Here is a 22,519-nt window from a genome sequence, read left to right on the forward strand (position 1 = left end):
TGCAGTTGCTTGTGTGTGAACACGCTCCTGCACTATATAGAATGCCATTGAAGTCAGCAGCATCCTCCAACACTGAGTCAATTGCAAGAGCAAAATGTATATGAGTAGGAGTCAGAAGAACACTTAATATTCCACTGTATAAAGTTACCACATTCAAAGCAGTCTCCTGGCAAAACATTCTCCACCTTGTGTGCTGTCACTTTCCCTATGATTTCCTCCTTCATTCTGTAAATACCGCATTTTCCCAACAGATCATTTTCATAACCACAAAAAGCAGGATTAGGAGAAGCAGAAAATTTCAGACAACTAGGTGAAACCGACTACTTTCAAATTACACATTGTTTTGAAACCAACCAACCAACAAAAACCTGCAGAATGTCACAACGCTGTTGGAAAGTCTCTTGCAGTCTTGGCTAATGCATCCCAAACTGTTTCTGAGTCAAAAATATGTTTAAAGTGTCAGGGTGCCAGATTCCTGTTAAGAAAAATAAATTGCAATTTAAAATTATTAAAAACTTTCATAAGCACAATTATGATCTGAAATTTGAAGATAAGGGAAGATGCAACTGATTGTTATGGTTGGATGCCAGCATCAGATTTATGCAGAAAATGGAATGCAATAGAAACTAGAAAAGTACATCTGCCAAGTTTACTGTGTGACAATCCCCTGCTCTATGCAACTTTACTGTAAAAGCAGAAATCAAACCAGTAACAATACAAATGAATCAGTATTGAGCTGGCTCTGTGTGGATATATCCAAAACCAAAAATGAATATTGTATTAGCTGCTAATTTTAAATGCAATAATGGAAAATTACTTTATAAAGCCATGACACTATTCTGTGTGCCTGTTGCAGCAGTGGTTCCAGGCACCAGCGTTCCACGCACGTGCCTGGGGTGGCAAGCCGTGGGGGGCACCCTGCCGGTCCCTGCGAGGGCGGCAGTCAGGAAGCCTTTGACGGCTTGCCTGCAGGAGGTCTGCTGGTCCCGCGGATTCAGTGGGAACTTGGGGGCAGGTACGCCAAAGCCACAGGACCGGCGGACCTCCCGCAGGCAAGCCACTGAATCCGTGGGACCAGGGACCTCTCACAGGCGCACTGCCAAAGGCTGCCTGACTGCTGTGCTTGGGGCGGCAAAAAAGCTAGAGCCGCCCCTGGCCTGTTGGATGGAGCAGATTATCCACTTCTAGTGGACACAGAACCATGCTTTAATATCTATAGAGTTTTTGAAGCTTGATGCTGAAGGTCACTGAGTAATTCCAATTCCCCCTGAAGTCAATAGGAGCTGCTGGGATTCAGCACCTTACCAGATTAGGCATTAAACACCTCTCTCACGAGAAGATTAAGATTCCCTGGGCCAGTCACTAAAGCCATGTGCCAGTGGTTAACAAGTTTTATTGGGTCAATCCCTGCCTGTTTAGTCACACTATTTAACCTTCACCTTTTAAAATCTAAGGATTGAATCTCTACTGTGTATTTAATCCTCTACCAGCCAAAGTCATGTGTCAAAAGGATGTTTTGCCTATGTAAAGTATCTGACTACTGCTTTACCTAGGTTCAGTTGCATATTTGCCCAATACATGCCATTGACTGGTAGCAGATCTCCAGTAGGTAAGCCTTTTCCATAGCTTGATGAAATTTAGTAATGCTGAAGTGTGTGTTTGTGTCCCGTATAGATAGGCCCCTTCATTTTCAGTTTTCATTTTATTTAATTTTTCTTGAATTTAGCAGCGTTTATTTCCACAACAACAAAGTGAAAATCGGTGCAAAAACTATTAATTTTCTGTATAAATATCAGGGTTTATTCTGGTGAACAGAAAGATGTGGGGAGAAAGTATTCAGTAGATTAATGCTTTGAATTGTATTCATCAGTGTGGTTTGCTGCAGAACAAATATTTACACTGGGCCACACTATTTGCAGTTCATACACTCAACTTCATCCTCTTCTCCAGTTTTTGTTTTTTAAAACTTCCAAATACTTCCTTCTGTATCAGAATATGTTTCAGAACACATTTTCATTTTCTTGCGTCAAATCTTTAAACCGTTAGCTGCTAACAGCTTGAAACGTGTATGAGGTGGGCGTGAAATTCATCAGTACGTTCAGATGTGCATGCTTTCATACACCAAACAGACATGCATCTTCTAGATTAATACATAGTCTTACTTCAACAGGCAGTTTTGCATCTACGCACAGACTAATGTATTATTGCAATACATATATTTCATGCAATGTGTTTGTTAGGAAAATATAATTTTTTTATATATATATTTGAATGATACAAGAGTAGGGTGAAAATCAGAAAAAACTGAGTAAAACCCAGGAATTCTTCGGTAAAAACTGATTTTAAACTGAAAACAAAGGTGCTTAAGTATCGGGCAGCTGTCAGTGCTAGTTTGGCTCTATTGAAGTAATCTTCCTTTCACACTTAAGTTTCCCTGTATATAAGATGGGGATAATTATGTTTGTCCCCCTTTGGAAAGCACTTTGAGTTCTGAAGTGCTAGTATGAAATGTTAAGTATTATGCCAAAGTTTTTCAAATGTGGTCATGAAAAGTTAGGTACTTAATTTCACTTTTGGTCACCTGAAATAGGTGGTTCCTCCCCACCCCAGAGGTGCTGAGCATATACAAGTATAATGGAAGCTGCAAGTGCTTATTATCTTGGAAGACTGGACTACTTTTGTTTTAGGTGCCAAACTATGGGATTAACTTTATAGGCCTGAGTTTGAAAGCTTTGACCTATCAGGACTTATAGTAAGTGCTGAAAAGCAGGTATCTATGTGCCAAATTCTGTATTTAGGTGTCTAACTTCCTACATCTAAATTGGAAAATGAGGCCATGATTTTCACAAATGACATTGAGTGCCCAACTTGACATCTTACTGAGGCCTGATTTTTTGGAAAGTGCCACTCTGAAAATCAGGCATCTCGAAGGTTTCTCAAGTGAGGAACCCAAAATTACTAGTCACTTTTGAAAACCTTGGCCTTATAACGTAAATGAACCCAATGTGTCTTTTTGAGAAGCAACCATTTACATCATGTACAAGAAAATTATGAGTGGAAACACTGCCCCTGAGGAACTCATTGTCATCAAAATTCCTGTTGCGAATATTAAGCCTTGTCTACATTAGAGTTTTGTTGGCACGAGTTACACAGACAATTCTAGCGCTTTTTGATAATCTCACTTGTGCATATTCACACAATGCTCCTTCTGTCAACGGAGCGTGTCCACAGTTGGTGCTCTAGCATTGACTGTAAGAGCAGTGCACTGTGCAACTCACCACCCCCTACAGCTAGGAGTTGTGTGAAGGCAGAGTGGATTGCAGTGCATCATGGGTGCAGGCTCCATGTCCCATGATGCATTTTTTCTGTCTCATCGTTCAGTGGGCTTCCAACTGCATTTTGTTGCATTTTTCAACGGCCCATGTTTACTGTGCACCCACCATCTCTGCCCAAAAGCATGGATCATGCACTGCTCTCCACTGTTGCAGTCACTGTTATAGAGTCATAGGACTGGAAGGAACCTTGAGAGGTCATCTAGTCCAATCCCCTGCACTCATGGCAGGACTAAGTATTATCTAGACCCTTGCTGACGGGTGTTTGTCTAACCTGCTCTTAAAAATCTCCAATGATGGAGACTCCACAACCTCCCTAGGCAATTAATTCCAGTGCTTAACCACCCTGACTGTTAGGAAGTTTTTTCCTAATGTCCAACCTAAACCTCTCTGGCTGCAATTTAAGCCCATTGCTTCTTAACCTCTGAGGATAGGACAAGAAAAACTATTTTTCTTCCTCCTCCTAGTAACAGTCTTTTACATACTTGAAAACTGTTATCATGTCCCCCTCTGTCTTCTATTTTCCAGACTAAACAAACCAAATTTTTTCAATCTTCCCTCACAGGTCATGTTTTCTTGACTTTTAATAATTGTTGTCACTCTTCTCTGGACTCTCTCCAATTTGTCCACATCTTTCCTGATACAATACTCCAGTTGAGGCCTAATCAGCACAGAATAGAATGGAAGAATTACTTCTTGTGTCTTGCTTATCACATTCCTGCTAATACATCCCAGAATGATGTTGGGTTTTTTTGTTTTTTTGTTTTTGCAACAGCATCACACTGACTCACATTTAGCTTGTGGTCCACTATGACTCCCAGATCCCTTTCCACAGTACTCCTTCCTAAGTGGTCATTTCCCATTTTGTATGCATGCAACTGATTGTTCCTTCCTAAGTGGAGTACTTTGCATTTGTCCTTATTGAATTTCATCCTATTTACTTCAGACCATTTCTCCAGTTTGTCCAGATCATTTTGAATTTTAATCCTATCCTCTAAAGCACCTGCAATCCCTCCCAGCTTGGTATCATCCGCAAACTTTATAAGTGTACTCTCTATGCCATTATCGAAATCCATTGATGAAGATATTGAACAGAACTGGACCCAGAACCGATACCTGCAAGACCCCACTCATTATGCCCTTCCATCATCACTCTGAACCACTGATAACTACTCTCTGGGAATGAAGTTTCAGAGGGGTAGCCATGTTAGTCTGGTTCTGTAGAAGCAGCAAAGAATCCTGTGGCACCTTATAGACTAACAGACGTTTTGCAGCATGAGCTTTCGTGGGTGAATACCCACTTCTTCGGATGCAAGCAGTGGAAATTTCCAGGGGCAGGTGTGTATATATAAGCAAGTAAGAAGCAAGCTAGAGATAACGAGGTTAGATCAATCAGGGAGGATGAGGCCCTGTTCCAGCAGCTGAGGTGTGAAAACCAAGGGAGGAGAAACTGGTTCTGTAATTGGCAAGCCATTCACAGTCTTTGTTTAGTTCTGAGCTGATGGTGTCAAATTTGCAGATGAACTGAAGCTCAGCAGTTTCTCTTTGAAGTCTGGTCCTAAAGTTTTTTTGCTGTAGGATGGCCACCTTAAAATCTACTATTGTGTGGCCAGGGAGGTTGAAGTGTTCTCCTACAGGTTTTTGTATATTGCCATTCCTAATGTCTGATTTGTGTCCATTTATCCTTTTCCTTAGAGACTGTCCAGTTTGGCCAATGTACATAGCAGAGGGGCATTGCTGGCATATGATGGCATATATTACATTGGTGGACGTGCAGGTGAATGAACCGGTGATGGTGTGGCTGATCTGGTTAGGTCCTGTGATGGTGTCGCTGGTGTAGATATGTGGGCAGAGTTGGCATCAAGGCATTGAGGCCTGTGAAAGTGTGGGATCATTGTCCAGGATGGGTTGTAGATCCCTGATGATGCGTTGGAGGGGTTTGAGCTGGGGACTGTATGTGATGGCCAGTGGAGTCCTGTTGGTTTCTTTCTTGGGTTTGTCTTGCAGTAGGAGGCTTCTCCACTGGCCATCACATACAGTCCCCAGCTCAAACCCCTCCAACGCATCATCAGGGATCTACAACCCATCCTGGACAATGATCCCACACTTTCACAGGCCTTGGGTAGCAGGCCAGTCCTCGCCCACAGACAACCTGAAGCATATTCTCACCAGCAACTGCACACCGCACCATAGCAACTCTAGCTCAGGAACCAACCCATGCAACAAACCTCGATGCCAACTCTGCCTACATATCTACACCAGCGACACCATCACAGGACCTAACCAGATCAGCCACACCATCACCGGTTCATTCACCTGCACGTCCACCAATGTAACATATGCCATCATATGCCAGCAATGCCCCTCTATGTACATCGGCCAAACTGGACAGTCTCTAAGGAAAAGGATAAATGGACACAAATCAGACATTAGGAATGGCAATATACAAAAACCTGTAGGAGAACACTTCAACCTCCCTGCCCACACAATAGCAGATTTTAAGGTGGCCATCCTACAGCAAAAAAACTTTAGGACCAGACTTCAAAGAGAAACTGCTGAGCTCCAGTTCATCTACAAATTTAACACCATCAGCTCAGGACTAAACAAAGACTGTGAATGGCTTGCCAATTACAGAACCAATTTCTCCTCCCTTGGTTTTCACACCTCAGCTGCTGGAACAGGGCCTCATCCTCCCTGATTGATCTAACCTCGTTATCTCTAGCTTGCTTATATATACACCTGCCCCTGGAAATTTCCACTGCTTGCATCCAAAGAAGTGGGTATTTACCCACGAAAGCTCATGCTGCAAAATGTCTGTTAGTCTATAAGGTGCCACAGGATTCTTTGCTGCTTCTCTGGGAATGGTTTTCCAACCAGTTTTGCACCCACCTTTTATAGTAGCTCCATCTAGGTTGCATTTCCCTAGTTTGTTGATGAGAAGGTTATGCAAGACCATATCAAAAGCTTTACTAAAGTCAAGATTTACCATGTCTACCACTTCATGGATGGTCATGCAGTATATCATGAGCTCACAGTCTGGACAGGAATCAGAGGTGCCTGATGAGCTGCAGTAACACAGGAGTGTAAGGCTATTAATTGCGATCTGTTACAAAGGACTGTGACTCTTGGCAATGTGTGTGAAATAGTGGATGGCTTTGTGGCAATAGAATTCCCTAACTGCAGTGGGGCGATAAATGGCACGCATAGCCTTATTTTGCCCCGGGCCATCTTATGACGGAGTACATCAATAGAAAGGGGTACTTCTCTATGGTATTTCAGGCGCTTGTGGATCACCATCGGCATCTCACTGACATCAACGTGGGGTGGTTAGAGAAGATGCATGATGCATGCGTCCTTAGGAACACTGGCCTGTTCAGAAAGATGCAAGCGGGGACTTTCTTTCCAGATCAAGGGGGGATGTTGAAATGCCGAAAGTGATTCTGGGAGATCCAGCCTACCTTTACTCCCATGGCTCATGAAACCTGGGAAACCTGGACAGCAGCCAGGAGAGCTTCAATAATAGGCTGAGCAGGTGCAGAATGACTGAATGTGCCTTTGGCAGATTAAAAGCACACTGGTGCTGCCTTTGTGGCAGGTTAGACCTAAATGAGGCAAATATTCCTATGGCCATAGCAGCCTGCTGTGTGTGCCGTAATATTTGTGAGGCTAAGGGTGAAAAGTTTCCCCTGGCATGGAACATGTAAGGTGGATCATCTGGCAGCTCATTATGAGCAGCCAGATACCAGGGTTATGAGAGGCGCACAACTGGGGGGAGGGGAAGGGAAGGGGCGGAGGTTATTTGAATCAGGGAGGCCTTGAGGCACCATTTTTACAGTGAGCACCAGTAATGTGTCTTTCTGTAGAGCACTCTGCCATGTTCTGTTAATTTGCTGCCTTGCATGAAAATTTGGATTCCTGACCAGGATTTGTAGTCTGCAAATGATCCAATTGCCACTGTGTATTAATTTCAGCAGCAATCACCATGGGTAGGAGACAAATAAAAACATTATCTGAAAGGTCATCTTTATTAAATACCAGTTAACAACACACAACACTTGGCGGGAAGGGAGATAACTGTGAAGGGCAGTATAAGCACTCATAGCTGTGTGTAAGTCCAGCTATCCTTTTGGAAATTGTCCAAAGGGTGGAGTGTATGGGGTATTGAGACAGGCTGGGAGGTTGCAAGGACTGTGTGAGAGTTTGGGGAGTGCAGAGCAAGCAGTTCTGTATCGGTTGCAGGGGAGGCGAGCATGCATTAATTCTACCTGCAGCGTGATTAGGGACTGCGACATCGCCATTTGGTTCTCCATCACTTTTGTCAACCACTCCTGGCCTGTCAAAATTCACTCATGGCTATCCCTCCTGTCCTGCCTGTCTATTTTATATCTTTTTAAAGTCTCTCTCCACACCCTACATTCTTGCTTATCATCCTCTGAGGATTGGAGCACCTCTTGAAACGTGTTGTTGTCCTTGCTCCTCCTCGGTCGCTTCCTCTGTGGGTGGAGGCACTCCGCAGGTGTGTGTGGGGGCTCTCTTGAAAGCCATACCGGTAGAAGCAAACAATAAACAGAAGCATGATTGTTACTGCACTCACAGCATTGAATCATTATAGTAAAATCCACCTCTTTTTAAATATGAATCAGTTTCTCACTGTCCCTGGGCAAGCACACAGCTTGGCCAACACCCTGAATTTGGCCCGTGGAAGGCGGCAGGGCTCAAGATGGGGCAGAGAGTATACATGGCTTTTTAAGGAGATCACTGCAGGTGACTAGGACAAAATTGTAAATTCTGCCACCATTTTCCACAGGCAGGGATTATTGTAGCCGATATCTCACTCCTGAGGGCAAACAAGGATGCAGGGGCCAGGGGCGGCTCTAGGCACCAGCAAAACAAGCTGGTGCCTAGGGCGGCAAAATCTAGGGGGTGGCAAAAGGCTGGGGCCCCAGTTCATCCTTCCGCTGCGAGCCGAGGAGCGGCCCGTCCCGTGCAGCCGGGGGGGGGCGGCAGGCTGGGCCGGCGGACCTGCCGCAATCATGCCTGCAGGAGGTCCACCGGAGCCCCGGGACGACTGGACCTGCCGCAGGCATGACTGCGGAGGGGGCGCTCGTCCCGCGGCTCAGCTGGACCTCCCGCAGGCATGACTGCGGCAGCTCAAGCGGAGCCGCCGGACCCGCGAACCGTCCGCAGCCGCGGGAGGTCCAGCCGAGCCACGCGGGACCAGCGGTCCCTCTGCAGTCATGCCCGCGGGAGGTCCGCTGCTCCCACGGCTCCGGGGCGCCTCCCGCGCATGACTGCTTGGGGCGGCCAAAAAGGTAGAGCTGCCCCTGGCAGGGGTGCATCTCCTGCATGTGCACAGCTTCAGATTGGGTCACTATGCTGCTCGCTTGTGTGCCGCTTTGATTGATGCACAAGTGATTGCTGATTGGTGTGGGAAAGTTTCCTACAATGGGGGAAGGAACAAAGCAGCTCTGCTAAGGAACCTTCAGCAGGGGACTGGCGAGTACCTCCAGGAAAGTCTCCAGAGAGATCACTAGGAAGATTACTGTGAATTCTTGGTGTGCATTAACACACTGTTCTCTCACTGCTTAGCTGCACAGGGGAATGTGAAGCACACAAAACACAGCTAGTCATGTACGTTTCTATCCCTTTGTCCACTTCTAGAATATAACAAAGCAAAAGACAGCTCTGCCTCATAACCAAGCAGCATCAACTCAAAAAGATCACTTACCAGAGCTCCCCTCTCTTGTATCATTGATGAAGATATTGAACAGAACTGGACCCAGAGACTGAGTACTGGAACTGACTAGAACCCTCCGGAGTTAAGAAGAGGTCCTTACTCCCCACGTACTAGATGGTCCTATTACCTGTCTTCCAACTCGAACTCCTCATCCACGTCTTCATCCTCTGGGCTGATTCCGCTGGCTCCAGCTCTGCTGCCATATTCACAAGGCTCTTGGAAGTGGGATCGCTGCCAAGGATGGCATCCAGCTCTTTCTAGAAGTGGCAGGTCTTCAGTGCAGCACCAGAGTGACAGTTTGACTCCCTTGCCTTCTGGTACTCCTGCCTCAGCTACTTGATCTTTGCAGGGCACTGATGCATGCCCCATTCATAGCCCTTCTCCAACCTGCCACAAGAAATCTGACCTTGGATATCAAAGTTCCTACAGCTGGAGCAGAGCTAGGACTCCACAGCCTCCTTTCTCCACAGAGCCAGTGGATCCAACAACTCAGGTGTGCTCCAAGCTGGAGAGTGTTTGCTGCATGGAGCCACCCTGGACAGCTGAGAAGATGCAATATGAGATCTCCACGCTGAGCAAACAGGAAGTAGAATTCCAAAAATTCCTGGGCCTTTAAAGGGGGAGGTGCGGATGCTTGTGTACCTGGGTGCAGGGGTAGCGAGTTAGAACTGCTGACCAGAGCAGTCAGGATGGGCATTGTGGCCTCCTGGAGGCCATTTACAGCGACGTAACCAAGCACAGTGTCTACCCTGACACTTTGTCAATATAACTTTTGCTGCAAAAAGCTCCACTCCTCACATCGAGGTGGTTTTATTTGCCGGCAAGAGGAGCATTGTAGCATGTACACCTCCACTCTTTTTTGTCAACAAAAGCTGACTTTTGTTGAAAAACCTTGGTAGTGTAGACAAGACCTTACTGTACCCAGTTTTTTGCCAAGGTTTTAAAAGGGCATGTTCTTAACTTGGATTTTTTTGTTTTGCGTATAGAGAACGGAACAGCCCTTTTAATGGTCTGACTCAACCTTGCTTTACATTCCAGGCTTTGACTGTACAAGGGAGCATGTGTGTAGATTGAGCCCTTGACGTAACTGCAGAAATTATATGTATTTGATGCACCACCTTTTACGTGAATCAACCTTTAGCGCTATTAGACTGCTGCTATTGATTTTTTTTTAATGCACTAGAGCCCCCTGAGCTTTTGTTCTTTCTGCTCCCCGTGCCTAATTTTTTACCTTTTTCAATTAAAAAAAAAAAAGGCTGCTAGTTTTAAAATTTCAGAAAACAGCCTGCAGCTGTAAATTGCATCTTCTTTATAAGAGTGTCCTTGGGAAGGAAGATTAGAGTAAAGAGGTGATAATCATAAGTAGTTGGAAAGGATGACTATAAAGCAATGAATGGAAAATTAGTGCGCACACTAATTCCAGTAAAAAAGCAAGACCAAAAAAAAAGCGCTGTGTGTGTGGGGGTGTGTGTGTGGGGGGGGGGGGAATTTAATGGAGGCAAAGTTGATTACTGATAGATGGTAATAACCCCGTTAAATAATACATTTGGCTCCATTTGTTCTGCTTTAAGTGTCTGAACCTCGTTGTTAAAGGCTATATGTGAAATACTCATCATAAGAATATGAACCTGGAAACAATGGGCTAGATCCTCAGGCCTGTCTGAGCATCACTTGGCTCAGGACCTGAGCATGTGTCTTTCTTTCTGATCCTGACTAGAAGCTAATTTTAGTCCTCAGTTAAAGTTAGAGCAGCTTTTGGGCTTCTCTAATTTGTGCCCAGCTGGAGTATCCCCCAGTGGGTTGTTCTGGTCATTGGCAGAATGCTGGAACGCAAGGGTTTTTTTTAGCCTTGTCCCCTAACACCCCACCATCGTCCCTGGTGGAGGAGCCATGAGAGAGTGATGGCGGGCCAGCTATACCAGCCCTGCATCACCTAGGGATTCCCCTGTTGTGACGAGAATCCTTGTGCAGCCAGATAAAGTGACTTTGTGGTTGTTTTGTACTTGCAGACTGCTCAGAGTTGCTGCAGCAAGGGCCAGGGTCTGCTCCAATGGGTTTGGAATAAATTAACAAATACTTGTATACCTCTCTGTGTGGGTGGTGGTGTTCTGACAGCTGTTCTTGGAAACAGTTGGTGTGGTGATGTCAGCCTGCTTAGTCAATGACTTTCCTGCAAGTAATTCACTAGCTATTCCTAGTCACATAAGAAATCCCAGGTAATCATTCTGGAACTTGAAAGGCTCTAACTAAAATTTAAGGATGCGGGTGGGGAGAAGCAGAAAACTTATTGTGACGAGTGAGGGTGTAAGGTATGTTCTTCAAACACCGGCCCCAACCCCGCAGCCTTTATTCATCCAGTGAAGTCATAAGGATTAATCACGTGAGAGAGTCTTGCAGGGTGAGGCCAGCGTATTTTGGCAGCTATATTTTTGTCAGAGATTGCTTGTAGGAAAACTGCAAATAAATAAATATATAAAATATTTGAATCTCTACATCTGCTACTTAAACTGTTCAGAGCTCTGAAGACACTGAATTAGTCTCAGATGGTTCTAAAATTTGGTTTGAAAATTCAGGTTCTACTATTTTAAAAGCCTTGTTTAGAGTGGCTGCACGCCAAGGGGCAGCTGCAGGGAGCAGTATCCAGGTACTACAACTGAGTCAGGGCCTTGGGAAGACAAAGGAGGTAATGCCCCTTAAGCAGTCCTTCCCCTCCTGACGTGCTTGATTTCTGCACATGGGTTAGACACAATCTGGCTCTGAATATTTATTTTAACTCTCAAATTATGACTAATCACTGCAGGGTTTCTTTGAAGTTCGGGCAGGAGATGTGGCCATCGGATGGTACTGTGTGAATGTAGACAGGTCCCTTTCTGATCCTGTCTTGGGCTACTACTGGGGAAACTATTATGAACCAGTCCAGACCTAATTAATCTGATTATATTTTTGTCCATACTAATTCTGTCTGGATTTAAAAATAATTTGTTGCTGAATGTGTATAATACAGTTCTCCTTCATGCTGTGAAGCTTAACACCATGTCTGTCCTTTCAAGAAATCAAATGCACAGATAAATTAGGACCTGCTCCTGTTCTTACCCCTCTCCACTCTTGCTCACTGTAACTAGTGGTGTTCCCCAAGGGTCAGTTTTAGGACCAATCCTGTTCAACTTATTCATAAATGATCTGGAGAAAGGGGTAAATATTGAGGTGGCAAAGTTTGCAGATGATACTAAACTGCTCAAGATAGTTAAGACCAAAGCAGACTGTGAAGAACTTCAAAAAGATCTCTCAAAAGATTGGGCAACAAAATGGCAAATGAAATTTAATGTGGATAAATGTAAAGTAATGCACATTGGAAAAAATAACCCCACTATACATACAATATGATGGGGGCTAATTTAGCTACAACAAATCAGGAGAAAGAACTTGGAGTCATCGTGGATAGTTCTCTGAAGATGTCCACGCAGTGTGCAGAGGCGGTCAAAAAAGCAAACAGGATGTTAGGAATCATTAAAAAGGGGATAGAGAATAATATATTCTCCTTATTGACCTTTTATTAAATCAATGGTACACCCACATCTTGACCACATCTATACACAGTATTCTCCTCATCTCAAAAAAGATATACTGGCACTAGGAAAGGTCCGGAGAAGGGCAACTAAAATGATTAGGGGTTTGGAATGGGTCCCATACGAGGAAAGATTAAAGAGACTAGGACTTTTCAGCTTGGAAAAGAGGAGAATAAGGGGAGATATGATAGAGGTATATAAAATCATGAGTGATGTGGAGAAAGTAGATAAGTAAAAGTTACTTATTCCCATAATACAAGAACTAGAGGTCACCAAATGAAATTAATAGGCAGCAGGTTTAAAACAAATAAAAGTAAGTTCTTCTTCACACAGCGCCCAGTCAACTTGTAGAGCTCCTTACCTGAGGAGGGTGTGAAGGCTAAGGCTATAACAGCATTTAAAAGAGAACTGGATAAATTCATGGAGGTTAAGTCCATTAATGGCTATTAGCCAGGATGGGTAAGGAATGGTGTCCCTAGCCTCTGTTTGTCAGAGGGTGGAGATGGATGGCAGGAGAGAGATCACTTGATCATTACCTGTTAGGTTCACTCCCTCTGGGGCACCTGGCATTGGTCACTGTCGGTAGACAGGATACTGGGCTAGATGGACCTTTGGTCTGACCCAGTACGGCCGTTCTTATGTTCTTAAGAGCAAATCTCCCTGGACTTAGGTGGTGCAAGAGATGTTTAATGCAGATTAAATAACTTGGGCTGGTGTTCTTATTTAGCTCACTTTTGGTAGACAGGAAAGTGGCATAAGCAACCTGTCTTTTCAGCTGATCCTTGTCTGCCCTCTAAATTTTCTACTCATCAAGTCACATATATACATAGTAAATGTGGCTGGATGAGTAGAAGCATTAGAGAGCAGACACAAGGATCAGCTGAAGCAACCTGTCATTTATACCACTTTCCTGTCTACTGAAAGTGATGTATATAATTGTACTGGTAAAAAGAATTCAACACAAGAAAGGACAAGACAAAGTAGTTAGTTTCCCTCCACATGCACCCCCCACAAAAAAAGACTACCAACCCGCTCCACTCTCCCCAAAAAAATTGTATAAATAAGTCTGAAACAGTCTAAAATTTCAGGAAATATGTGGCTTTGGGTACTTTTTTCATTAAAAACATCTCAGAATGGTAAAATGTCAAATGTCAGCAGATGTGGTCTACTGTCTCTAGGTCGTGTAGTACAGCCACACATCTAAGTAGTTCCAATGATTTCCTTGTTTCTATTCCCATGAATAAGGTGTCTACAGGTTCAGGACCTAAAAAAGGGGACTGACAAATCAGGACTCTTGGGTTCTATGCCACATTAAATTTTTTGTGTGGCTTGGGGCAAGTCACTCAACTTCAGTTTATCTTGCAGTAAAATTGGTAAACACACAGACACAAGTGTGGCCAGACACTAAAATGATGGGCAGTCTATCAATGCTTGCAACAAATATAGCTCCGGGCTACATAATTAGCGCATATTTATTTTTGGAAAAAGCAGATCTCTCTCTTACAATATAAAGATTTCTTGTGTGTAACCTTGTAGATGGGCAAAACAGAGGTGATGGCTTTTGTTTTGTAAAACCTTCCAGCTTGAGTTATTTTGCAAAGCCAAAATTGGGGTTGGTTCAGAACTGATTCCATTTTTAATTGGACCATTGAAGATCAGGAGGGTTTTGGTTAATTGATTTCAACTTTTACTGACACTCCATGTTTTCTTAAGTGATAATGCTTGGGGGTGGGACCTGTAAAACCACAAACAAGCCCTACCATCCAAATAAAATAGGGAAATTTAGAAAATATTCACGTCATCAAACACAGCAAAAGTAGCTAGTAAATAATGCGTAGAAGGGTTTGAGGATGGTCATAGGTTGAAAATGTCTCTTGGATGGATGGATGGGTAATGATGGAGAAGAGTTGGATGCTTTGAATACTTTTGGAGGGGAACAATGGGACTAATAAGGTCCATGTGTATCTGCACCCTGATTGCTTTGATTGTGTATTTTATTCTGCTCCTCCTGCTCTTCATCTGTTGTTGGGATTTGGAACAGTAACCATTTTGAGACAAGGAGTATGCTTCCTGTATGTTTGGAAAGCACCTAACATACATGGGTACTACTGTAATCTAAATACCGTATTTTCCGGCGTATAAGGCGACTGGGCGTATAAGACGACCCCCTAATTTTACAGATAAAACAAAGGTTTTGGCCTATACTCGCCGTATAAGACGACCCCCCCTTCCGAGGGGGGGAACCCAGAGCCTTTTAAATCCCAGCCATGGCTGGGAATCAGAGGGCTCTGGGCTGCCCGCTGTTTATACCCGGCGTATAAGACGACCCCCGATTTTAGGGGGTTGTTTTTTAGTACAGAAACTAGTCTTATACGCCGGAATATACGGTAATAGTAATTGCAGCTCTTTTCTTTGGTTGCACAGAGTTCCTTGGTGTATTCTGTGTGAGCAGGGTGCTCTTAAACGTAAGAGCAGATGTTCAGTGAATTGCAGGATCATTGAATTTCACTTGCAATGGCCTTTTGGAGCTCTGTCACTAGGAATGGACTCAATGTGTCAGTGTTCAGAGATTTCTTCTACATAATTCTATAGAACACTCAGGGATTGGTGCCACCTTCCCCTGCTTAATTAGTCAGATACCATATTCTGTGGGGAACTGATTGGCCAGCCTCTCAATTTTGGCTCTGCTCTTTTTGGGGAGGGGTCTTCTTTTTTTTTTCTTTCTTTTTCTTTCTTTACCTACCCTTAGGCCATAGGAGAGGATGGGGGCAGTGGAGATTTTACCCTTTTCTTGGCATCCTTCTAGAGGCATCAAGACAGATCACTGTCGCCCACTAAAGAAGGAACTGATCTCCATGGACTAATCCCCCTTCCACGCTGGGGGAGGAAGATTGTGAGCCAGCAGTTCCCCCTGGTTTAAAGATATTTTTCAGTGGAACCAGTTTCCTCCATGATATGTCTCTTAAATGGAACCCTGACTTTATGTTCTTAATTTCTTAGCCTCACTGTTGCATTAATTTGTCTGATGATAGCAATGATATCCTTGCCCCTCTTGTTTCCTCAGGAATAATTGGATTCCCTTGTTGTAACTTACAAAAATGAAAGCCAAGTAGTTTATCTTATCCTTTCGGGAATTGGATTATTGTATTCGTAAAAGAGAGGGGACCATGGTGGTGTTGCTTAGTAGGGTGAATCCCTAATGTATGTATTGGATTATTCGCCCAAGTGGGTCGCAATTAGCAGAGTCTTGTCTTTTTTTTCTCCTTTTTTGGTTTGTAGATAAAATCAATAAAGATGGACTCGCTCCCACATCAAATGTACACAGTTCATATCTAACCATTAGAATGTTTTCCCCACACCCCAAAGGTATCCCCATCTCCTTCCCTTCTCCAGGCCCCTTTCTCTGACCAACAAGATCCCAGCCCTCTTCTGACTACTCTCCTGCACCCCACGCTGTTTTCCCTCTGCTGCTGGCCTTTCTCTCTACAGTCTCATGTAGTCAATGATATGTTTTAAGGGTTATGGTGTCAGTGTAGTTAAAATTAATAGCCTTGCTGCATGATCTCTTTTATTAACAGTAACTGAGTGTGATCGAGCAGTAGGAGATACTCAGTATCGTTCCAGATCCTAAGTAATCTAGTCTGATCCACATCTGTCTGTGTGTGATTTTTTTTGGGGGGGGGGGGGGGGGAGTATAAATTACCATGAAATAGCTGTGCAGAACTGTTGTATACCAGGTTATAAAATGATATACTGAACAAGCTCTTTTTTCTATTGTGGAATCTTTTGAGTAATTTGGACAGTGCAGTTAGTGTCACTTATAGAAAATAGAAAAGATTTAATGAAAAACTTTTATCACTTTTTGTTCTGAAAGAATTTCATAATATGGTCAGCTACTGTTAATCACTAAGCCAGAACTAGGGTATTAGTGAGGCCTATTAAAAATGTGCTCATGAAAATTAGACCTACATTGGTTTCTCCTTAAGATGTCTGGACTGTGATTTTAGTCACTGGTGCAGCTGTGAAGGTGCAAAGCGGAGGAGACGCTATTAAACTGGTGCATCTTACCTCAATACAAATCAATGCTGCACTGTGGTAAATGCTGTCTTCACCAGGGGTTTGTGTGTGCACAGCTGCACCAGCGGCTAACATCCTAACGTAGATATGGTTTGATATTGGTAAGCATTTCTCCTTAGCATAGATTTCATTCCAGTCAGAAGGCGTAGATGTATGTTCAGGGTAGGAACTTGTAAGTTGGTCCAGAGACCCAGTTAGGCTCCTCGGTGGAATACAGGAAACAGTATAAGAAAATGCACTTGGTAGTTGGAATATTGGGCAACTGAAAGGCTTCCATGCTGTCAGATGAACTTTTCCACAAACATACATGAGGGCTGGGGAAACAGGGGAGTGTAGATTGCCTTCTTATTGTGTTTTCATCCAAGAAAAAGCATTATTAGTATTTTTTGTTTTTCCACTTACAGTAGCTCCTAGTGAATAGTATGGTGATGCCTTTCAGTAGAAGGTTGGCTGAAAGTCAGTGTGTGCATCACGCTTGCAGTGTTGGGTGTTCAGTCTGCATTTCATCCATATGATCAGCCAAATTCCTGTTCATAAAACTAAGAATAGAGGCGTAGAACGTTCAGGTGGTCAGTAACTGGGTAGAGGTGGCTTTCATCTTTTGGTAAGAATCTTGTGGCCTGTTAATCCTCACAGCCTCCATGTTCCCTTTTATGACAGAGAAAAGGATATAAGGGAAAGAAGGGGGAAAACATGCAAAGGACAAAGAGTGATGATAGGGAAAGTGAGATGAGCATATTCAGAGGGAATGGCTCCAAATGTAAGTAGTGCTGTTCCCGGAGTGTAAAACTTAGTCTGGTGTGAAACAAGGGGGTGATAGGCAGAAAGGGGATGCAGTCTGTGGATATTAGCAGCTTTCTTCAAAGACCAAACTTAGGTTAAAACCTGGTCAGATGTTTTTAAACAAAAAATACTATATTTGGTTATTTCATCACTCAGTTGCCTCCTGCTCGGCACCATGCTGAAGCTAAATGGACTTCATATCTTCTGGCAAAGCACTTTAATATAATGATGATGATGTTCGTTCATCGTTGTCGATGAACACCTCAACAACTCATTCTTTCAATGACCGGACTCTGTGCGTCCGAAGATGACTGATCAGTCCGATTCGGGCATGGAACGTCCTGTCACATGTTGGCCAGACATGTGATGGCACTGTCGATGATGTGCGGGCAGCTCTGGACTTTCTTTCAGCCTCAGCAGTACGCCTCGCCTCAGAGGTATTACTGCCTGTGTGAATGAGGCTGCGCCATGCTGGACGGTTCAGTGCGAGGGTTTCCCATGTGGCGGTGTTAATCTCAAAGGACTTCAGAGAGGTCTTCAGCGTGTCCTTGAACCGCTTCTTTTGTCTTCCATGGGAGCGCTTTCCCTGGGGGAGTTCTCCGTAGAAGAGCTGTTTAGGAATGCGCTCGTCTGACATTCTCACATGTCCAGCCCATCTGGTCTGGGCTCTCATCAGCAGTGTGTGAACTGACGGCAGACTGGCTCTGATAAGGACTTCAGTATCGGGCACTTTGTCCTGCCATCTGATTTTTAGAAGCTTTCGCAGACAGGAAGTGTGGAAGTGATTGAGCCTTCGTGCATGACTCCGATAGACATTCCACGTCTCGCAGGCGTACACCAGAATTGGAAGCACCACTGCTCGGTAGACCTTCAGCCTCGTTGGTAGGCTGATCCCTCGATGTTCCCAGACGTTGGAGCGCAATCGGCCAAATGCAGAGCTGGCTTTAGCAATTCTGCACTTTACTTCTTCATCGATTGACACTGCTCGAGAAAGGGTACTGCCCAGGTACGTGAAGTGGTCCACTGCCTGAAGTCTCTGTCCATTTACAGTGATGGACGGTTCTGAGTACAGAGTGTGGGGAGCTGGCTGGTGCATGACCTCAGTCGTCTTGATGTTAATGGTGAGGCCGAAGCTGTTGCATGCAGATGAAAACTTGTCCATACTGGCTTGCATTTCTGGCTCTGTACTAACATTCAGAGCACAATCATCGGCAAAGAGAAAGTCACGAAGTACAGTTTCCTTCACCTTGGTGATGGCACGCAGTCGCCTCAGATTGAATAGTTTCCCATCGGTTCTGTACTTCAGGCCTACTCCTTCAGTGCAGTGTTGAAAGGCATCAGTCAGAGTGGCAGAGAATATCATGCTAAACAAAGTGGGTGCTAAAACACACCCTTGCTTGACGCCGTTGGTGACTGGGAAAGGCCTCAGATGTTTCACCGTTATCCAGGACACGAGCCATCATACCGTGATGAAATTGACGTACCATTTGTATGAATCGGTCTGGACAGTCGAATTTCGACATGATCCTCCACAGGCCCTGGCGACTGACAGTCGAATGCTTTCGTGAGGTCCACAAAAGTTGTGTAGAGTTCACGGTTCTGCTCTTGACATTTCTCCTGTAGCTGATGCGCAGCGAAGATCATGTCAATAGTCCCACACCCCTTGCGGAAGCCCCTTGCACTGTGATTCTGGCAGTAAGCCCTGCTCCAGGTGAGTGATCAGTCGGTTCAACAAAACCCGTGCAAGAACTTTCCCCGCTGTAGAGAGCAGCGAGATTCCACGGTGATTGTCGCATACCTGGCGATTGCCCTTCCTCTTATAGAGGTGCACAATGGACACGTCTCTAAATTCCTGTGGAATGGATCCCTGCTTCCAGAAGGACTGAAACAGCTCAGTGAGTTTCCGTAGCAGCACTGGTCCACCGACTTTGTACACCTCTGCTGGTATGGCATCTGACCCTGGGGATTTGCCACTTGACAGCTGGTTGATGGCTTTTTTCACTTCGTCCTCTTCTGGTGAAGCATCCATGGAGTCATTGACTGCAACCTGGGGCATCTTGTCGATGGCCTCATCATTGATGACTGAGGGGCAGTTGAGAACTGCTTCAAAATGTTCAGCCCATCTCTGGAGAATCTGCGTCTTCTCTGTAAGGAGCACAGTGCCATCAGAGTTCAGGAGGGGAAAGCTCCCAGAAACTTTAATAGAATAGTCTTAGCTGAAAGGGTGCAGAACCTGGTAGAAATGTAAATGGTGAATGCTCCATAAAAATCTGAATCAGCTATTCGGCCCAACTTGGTCTGTCAAGTCTTTGTGGCACTCTAGCCACAGACAGTGGTAGTGGTTCAGCTTGACTCCACATCAGCACCTGCCAGTTTTCATATGACCCCTTTGTTGAATCTAATTCCCTCCCAAATGTATTATGTTTTCACTATCGGCCATTGGTCACTGGTGGAATCCATGTTCTCGGTATAAGGTGTCCCTTTCCCAAAAAGGTTCCTCCAGACATAGGTGCCAACTTTCTCTGGCGGCCCCAAAGTCCCCACCCTAACTCCACCCCCTTCCTGCCCCTATTGGATCCCTTCCCCCAGATCCCCACCCCAGCCCCTCCTCCCCCCTCCCTCCCTGCTCTGTGAATCAGCTGTTTCACGGCACAAGCGCTGGGAGTAGGGGGAGAAGCAGGACGTGGCAGTGCACTGGCAGAAGAGGTGGAGGCGGAGGTGAGCTGGAGCAGGGGCCGGGCCACGGGGAGCTGCCAATGGGTGCTGAGCACCCACCAATTTTTTTCTGTGGGTGCTCCAGCCCCAGAGTACCCACGGAGTCAGTGCCTATGCCTCCAGAGCCTAATGAAATTAAAAAGAAGATGAGTTGAAGCCACAGATCTGGACTTCAAATGCACTCAATTGTGGGGTGTTTTAATCTGGAATTTTGGTTTTGATAATTATAAGGGCTATTTACAGAATTCAGATCCTGATCAGGCTTTGGATTTTGAAACCCCTCTGAAGTTTGGAGTATTTGAATCCAGAATTTACTATGGATAGCTGCTGACCTGGCTATTCGCGTAGCTGAACTTGCGTACCTTAGTTCGACCCCCCCCCCCCACCCAGTGTAGACCAGGCCTAGGAGGCTAAATCCTCTGTGAGCAGTAAAAATAGCATGGCAAACAGGCAATGGTATTGGATAAGATGCAGCTAAAGCACTGCAGCTAGGTATGTTTTCTATACCAGGAGAGAGAGAGAGAATCAGAGAATTTACCCTCTATGTTGTATACTCACCCTTTCATGCAATTACAGTGGCATAAAGAGACTGTAAATCTGGCAGAACAAGCCCCTGGATGATAACCTGTATGAAGTGGGGTTGTCTGGGTTGGGTACAGCCGGCAGACTATTTCTGTGCTGCCCAATCACAGCCTTGGGCTTAGGGCACATGCAAGAGTCATGGCTAGAGCATTGCTGTGCTCCAGTTACTCTCAGCTGTGAAATTGTGTTCCTGCTGAGCATAAGTTAGAACAGCCTTGAGGCTGCACTAACCCATGCCAGGGACTGGGTTTAGAATACAAGGAAGTGCAAACCCACCTTCCGCCATCCTGCTCCTCTTCACAGAGAGGAAGTATAGCATAGAATTATGGTGAAGTCGGAAAAGAGTTAAATTGTGATTGGATCACGTAGCCACTCTGAGCATAGGGCTCCCACATGATCAAGTTCTATAGTTACTATGCATATTGGATTTTACTGGGGAGGAGTGTGAAGAAAATGTCTTCTAAGAGGACTTTTCCAGAAAATTAGCAGCCATTGGAACATTGTCCAGTTAAATTTCCATCCCAAATGTAAGTTTCATCATTCCTGTAAAACTGTACAGAAATTTGTGCATGATTAAAAAAAAAAACATAGTGGGGATTTTATTTTAAAAATAAATGTATATTCCTATCACTGATACTCCGCCAAATCCTTACGTGTTCTTGTGAATGGTGGACAGGTCTAATAGGCTCCTAAATCTCATCCTGTTCCTAGTTGCTTGGGGTTCTGTGGGGAAGAGAAATCCATGACCACCTTCCATTTGAGAAATGTCCCATGCACAGATGCTGAAAGGCTGGTAATTATGAATCAGGTATGTTTGGGGTGAGATGACATACAATTTTTTGCCCGCCTGCCCACGAGTGGCCCTTCTTATTAACGTGTTCAGCCCTCTCTAGGGCTGGGACTGAGCCGACTGGTATGCTTTCTTTGCCCTGGCTGCAGAAGCTGCTGCCACCAGTGGCCATAGGAGTGTGCAGGGGATGCTAACTCCATGCCCTTTCCCACTAGCCCCCCAAGAAGTGCAGTCAGAAGAGATGAGATGGAGCTATGCTACTGCGGCACTGAGAGTAAATTCTGCAGCCTCTGCAGTTGTGTTTTCCTCCCACTTGCCAATGCCGCATGTCCAGTCCCAGCCTGCTATTTTTTTAAGAGTTCAGGTTGTAGATCGTTTTAATAAGCCATAAAACCATTGTCTCTATTGAGTCCATGGTTGGTTCTTTTTTTAGTGTCTAGCCAAGTTGTGAATTTAAGCTTCCAAGGTTGTCTTTTGAAAGTGTTGCTCAGGTTTCATTTGAGGATGAGGACTGATAGGTCAGCTATAGAGTGATCGCTTGTCTCTCTCACCAAGAGCAGTTGGTCCAAAACCAGGTCTTGCCTCACCCACCTTGTCTCTCTAAAGGAAATGTTGACATTTAAAAATACAATTTTTAACCAGTCTGTCTCTTTAACAGAGATTGATGTATCCGAGGAGGAAGATATAGAGCCACTGGAGAAACCGAAGTTCAATAAATTGCCAGGTCTTTCAGGTACCAGTATTCATCTAAGAGTTCTGAAAGAAATTGTGCAACAGAAAAAATACTAATATACTCCATATGGGCCTGATCGAAAGACTCCCACTGATTGATTTTTTTTTTTTTAATTTATTCCCCCACCCCACCCCCCGGGTTCTGGATCAGGCCCGAAGTGTAATATATATATATGAAACAGCTGTAAAAACAGCAAGAGTTTTT

At 44.6% G+C, this 22,519-nt stretch overlaps 1 long non-coding RNA gene across 18 annotated transcripts in view; it reads left to right on the forward strand.

The window, feature by feature from the left end:
* LOC120400774 overlaps positions 1 to 22,519 on the forward strand; it is a 276,808-nt gene that overhangs the window by 179,721 nt on the left and 74,568 nt on the right. For 9 of the 18 annotated variants that reach the window (XR_005596069.1, XR_005596072.1, XR_005596063.1 and 6 more), the window contains one exon: positions 22,241 to 22,315. The exons of 5 other annotated variants lie outside the window; for them this stretch is intronic. This is a non-coding gene — a long non-coding RNA (uncharacterized LOC120400774). Of the gene's footprint in view, positions 1 to 21,503; positions 21,601 to 22,240; positions 22,316 to 22,519 lie in introns of all 18 variants that reach the window. 4 more of the 18 variants (XR_005596062.1, XR_005596064.1, XR_005596059.1 and 1 more) reach the window with 1 other exon arrangement.

This window comes from Mauremys reevesii, linkage group 3, assembly GCF_016161935.1.
Source record: "Mauremys reevesii isolate NIE-2019 linkage group 3, ASM1616193v1, whole genome shotgun sequence".
Lineage (NCBI taxonomy): Eukaryota > Metazoa > Chordata > Testudines > Geoemydidae > Mauremys > Mauremys reevesii.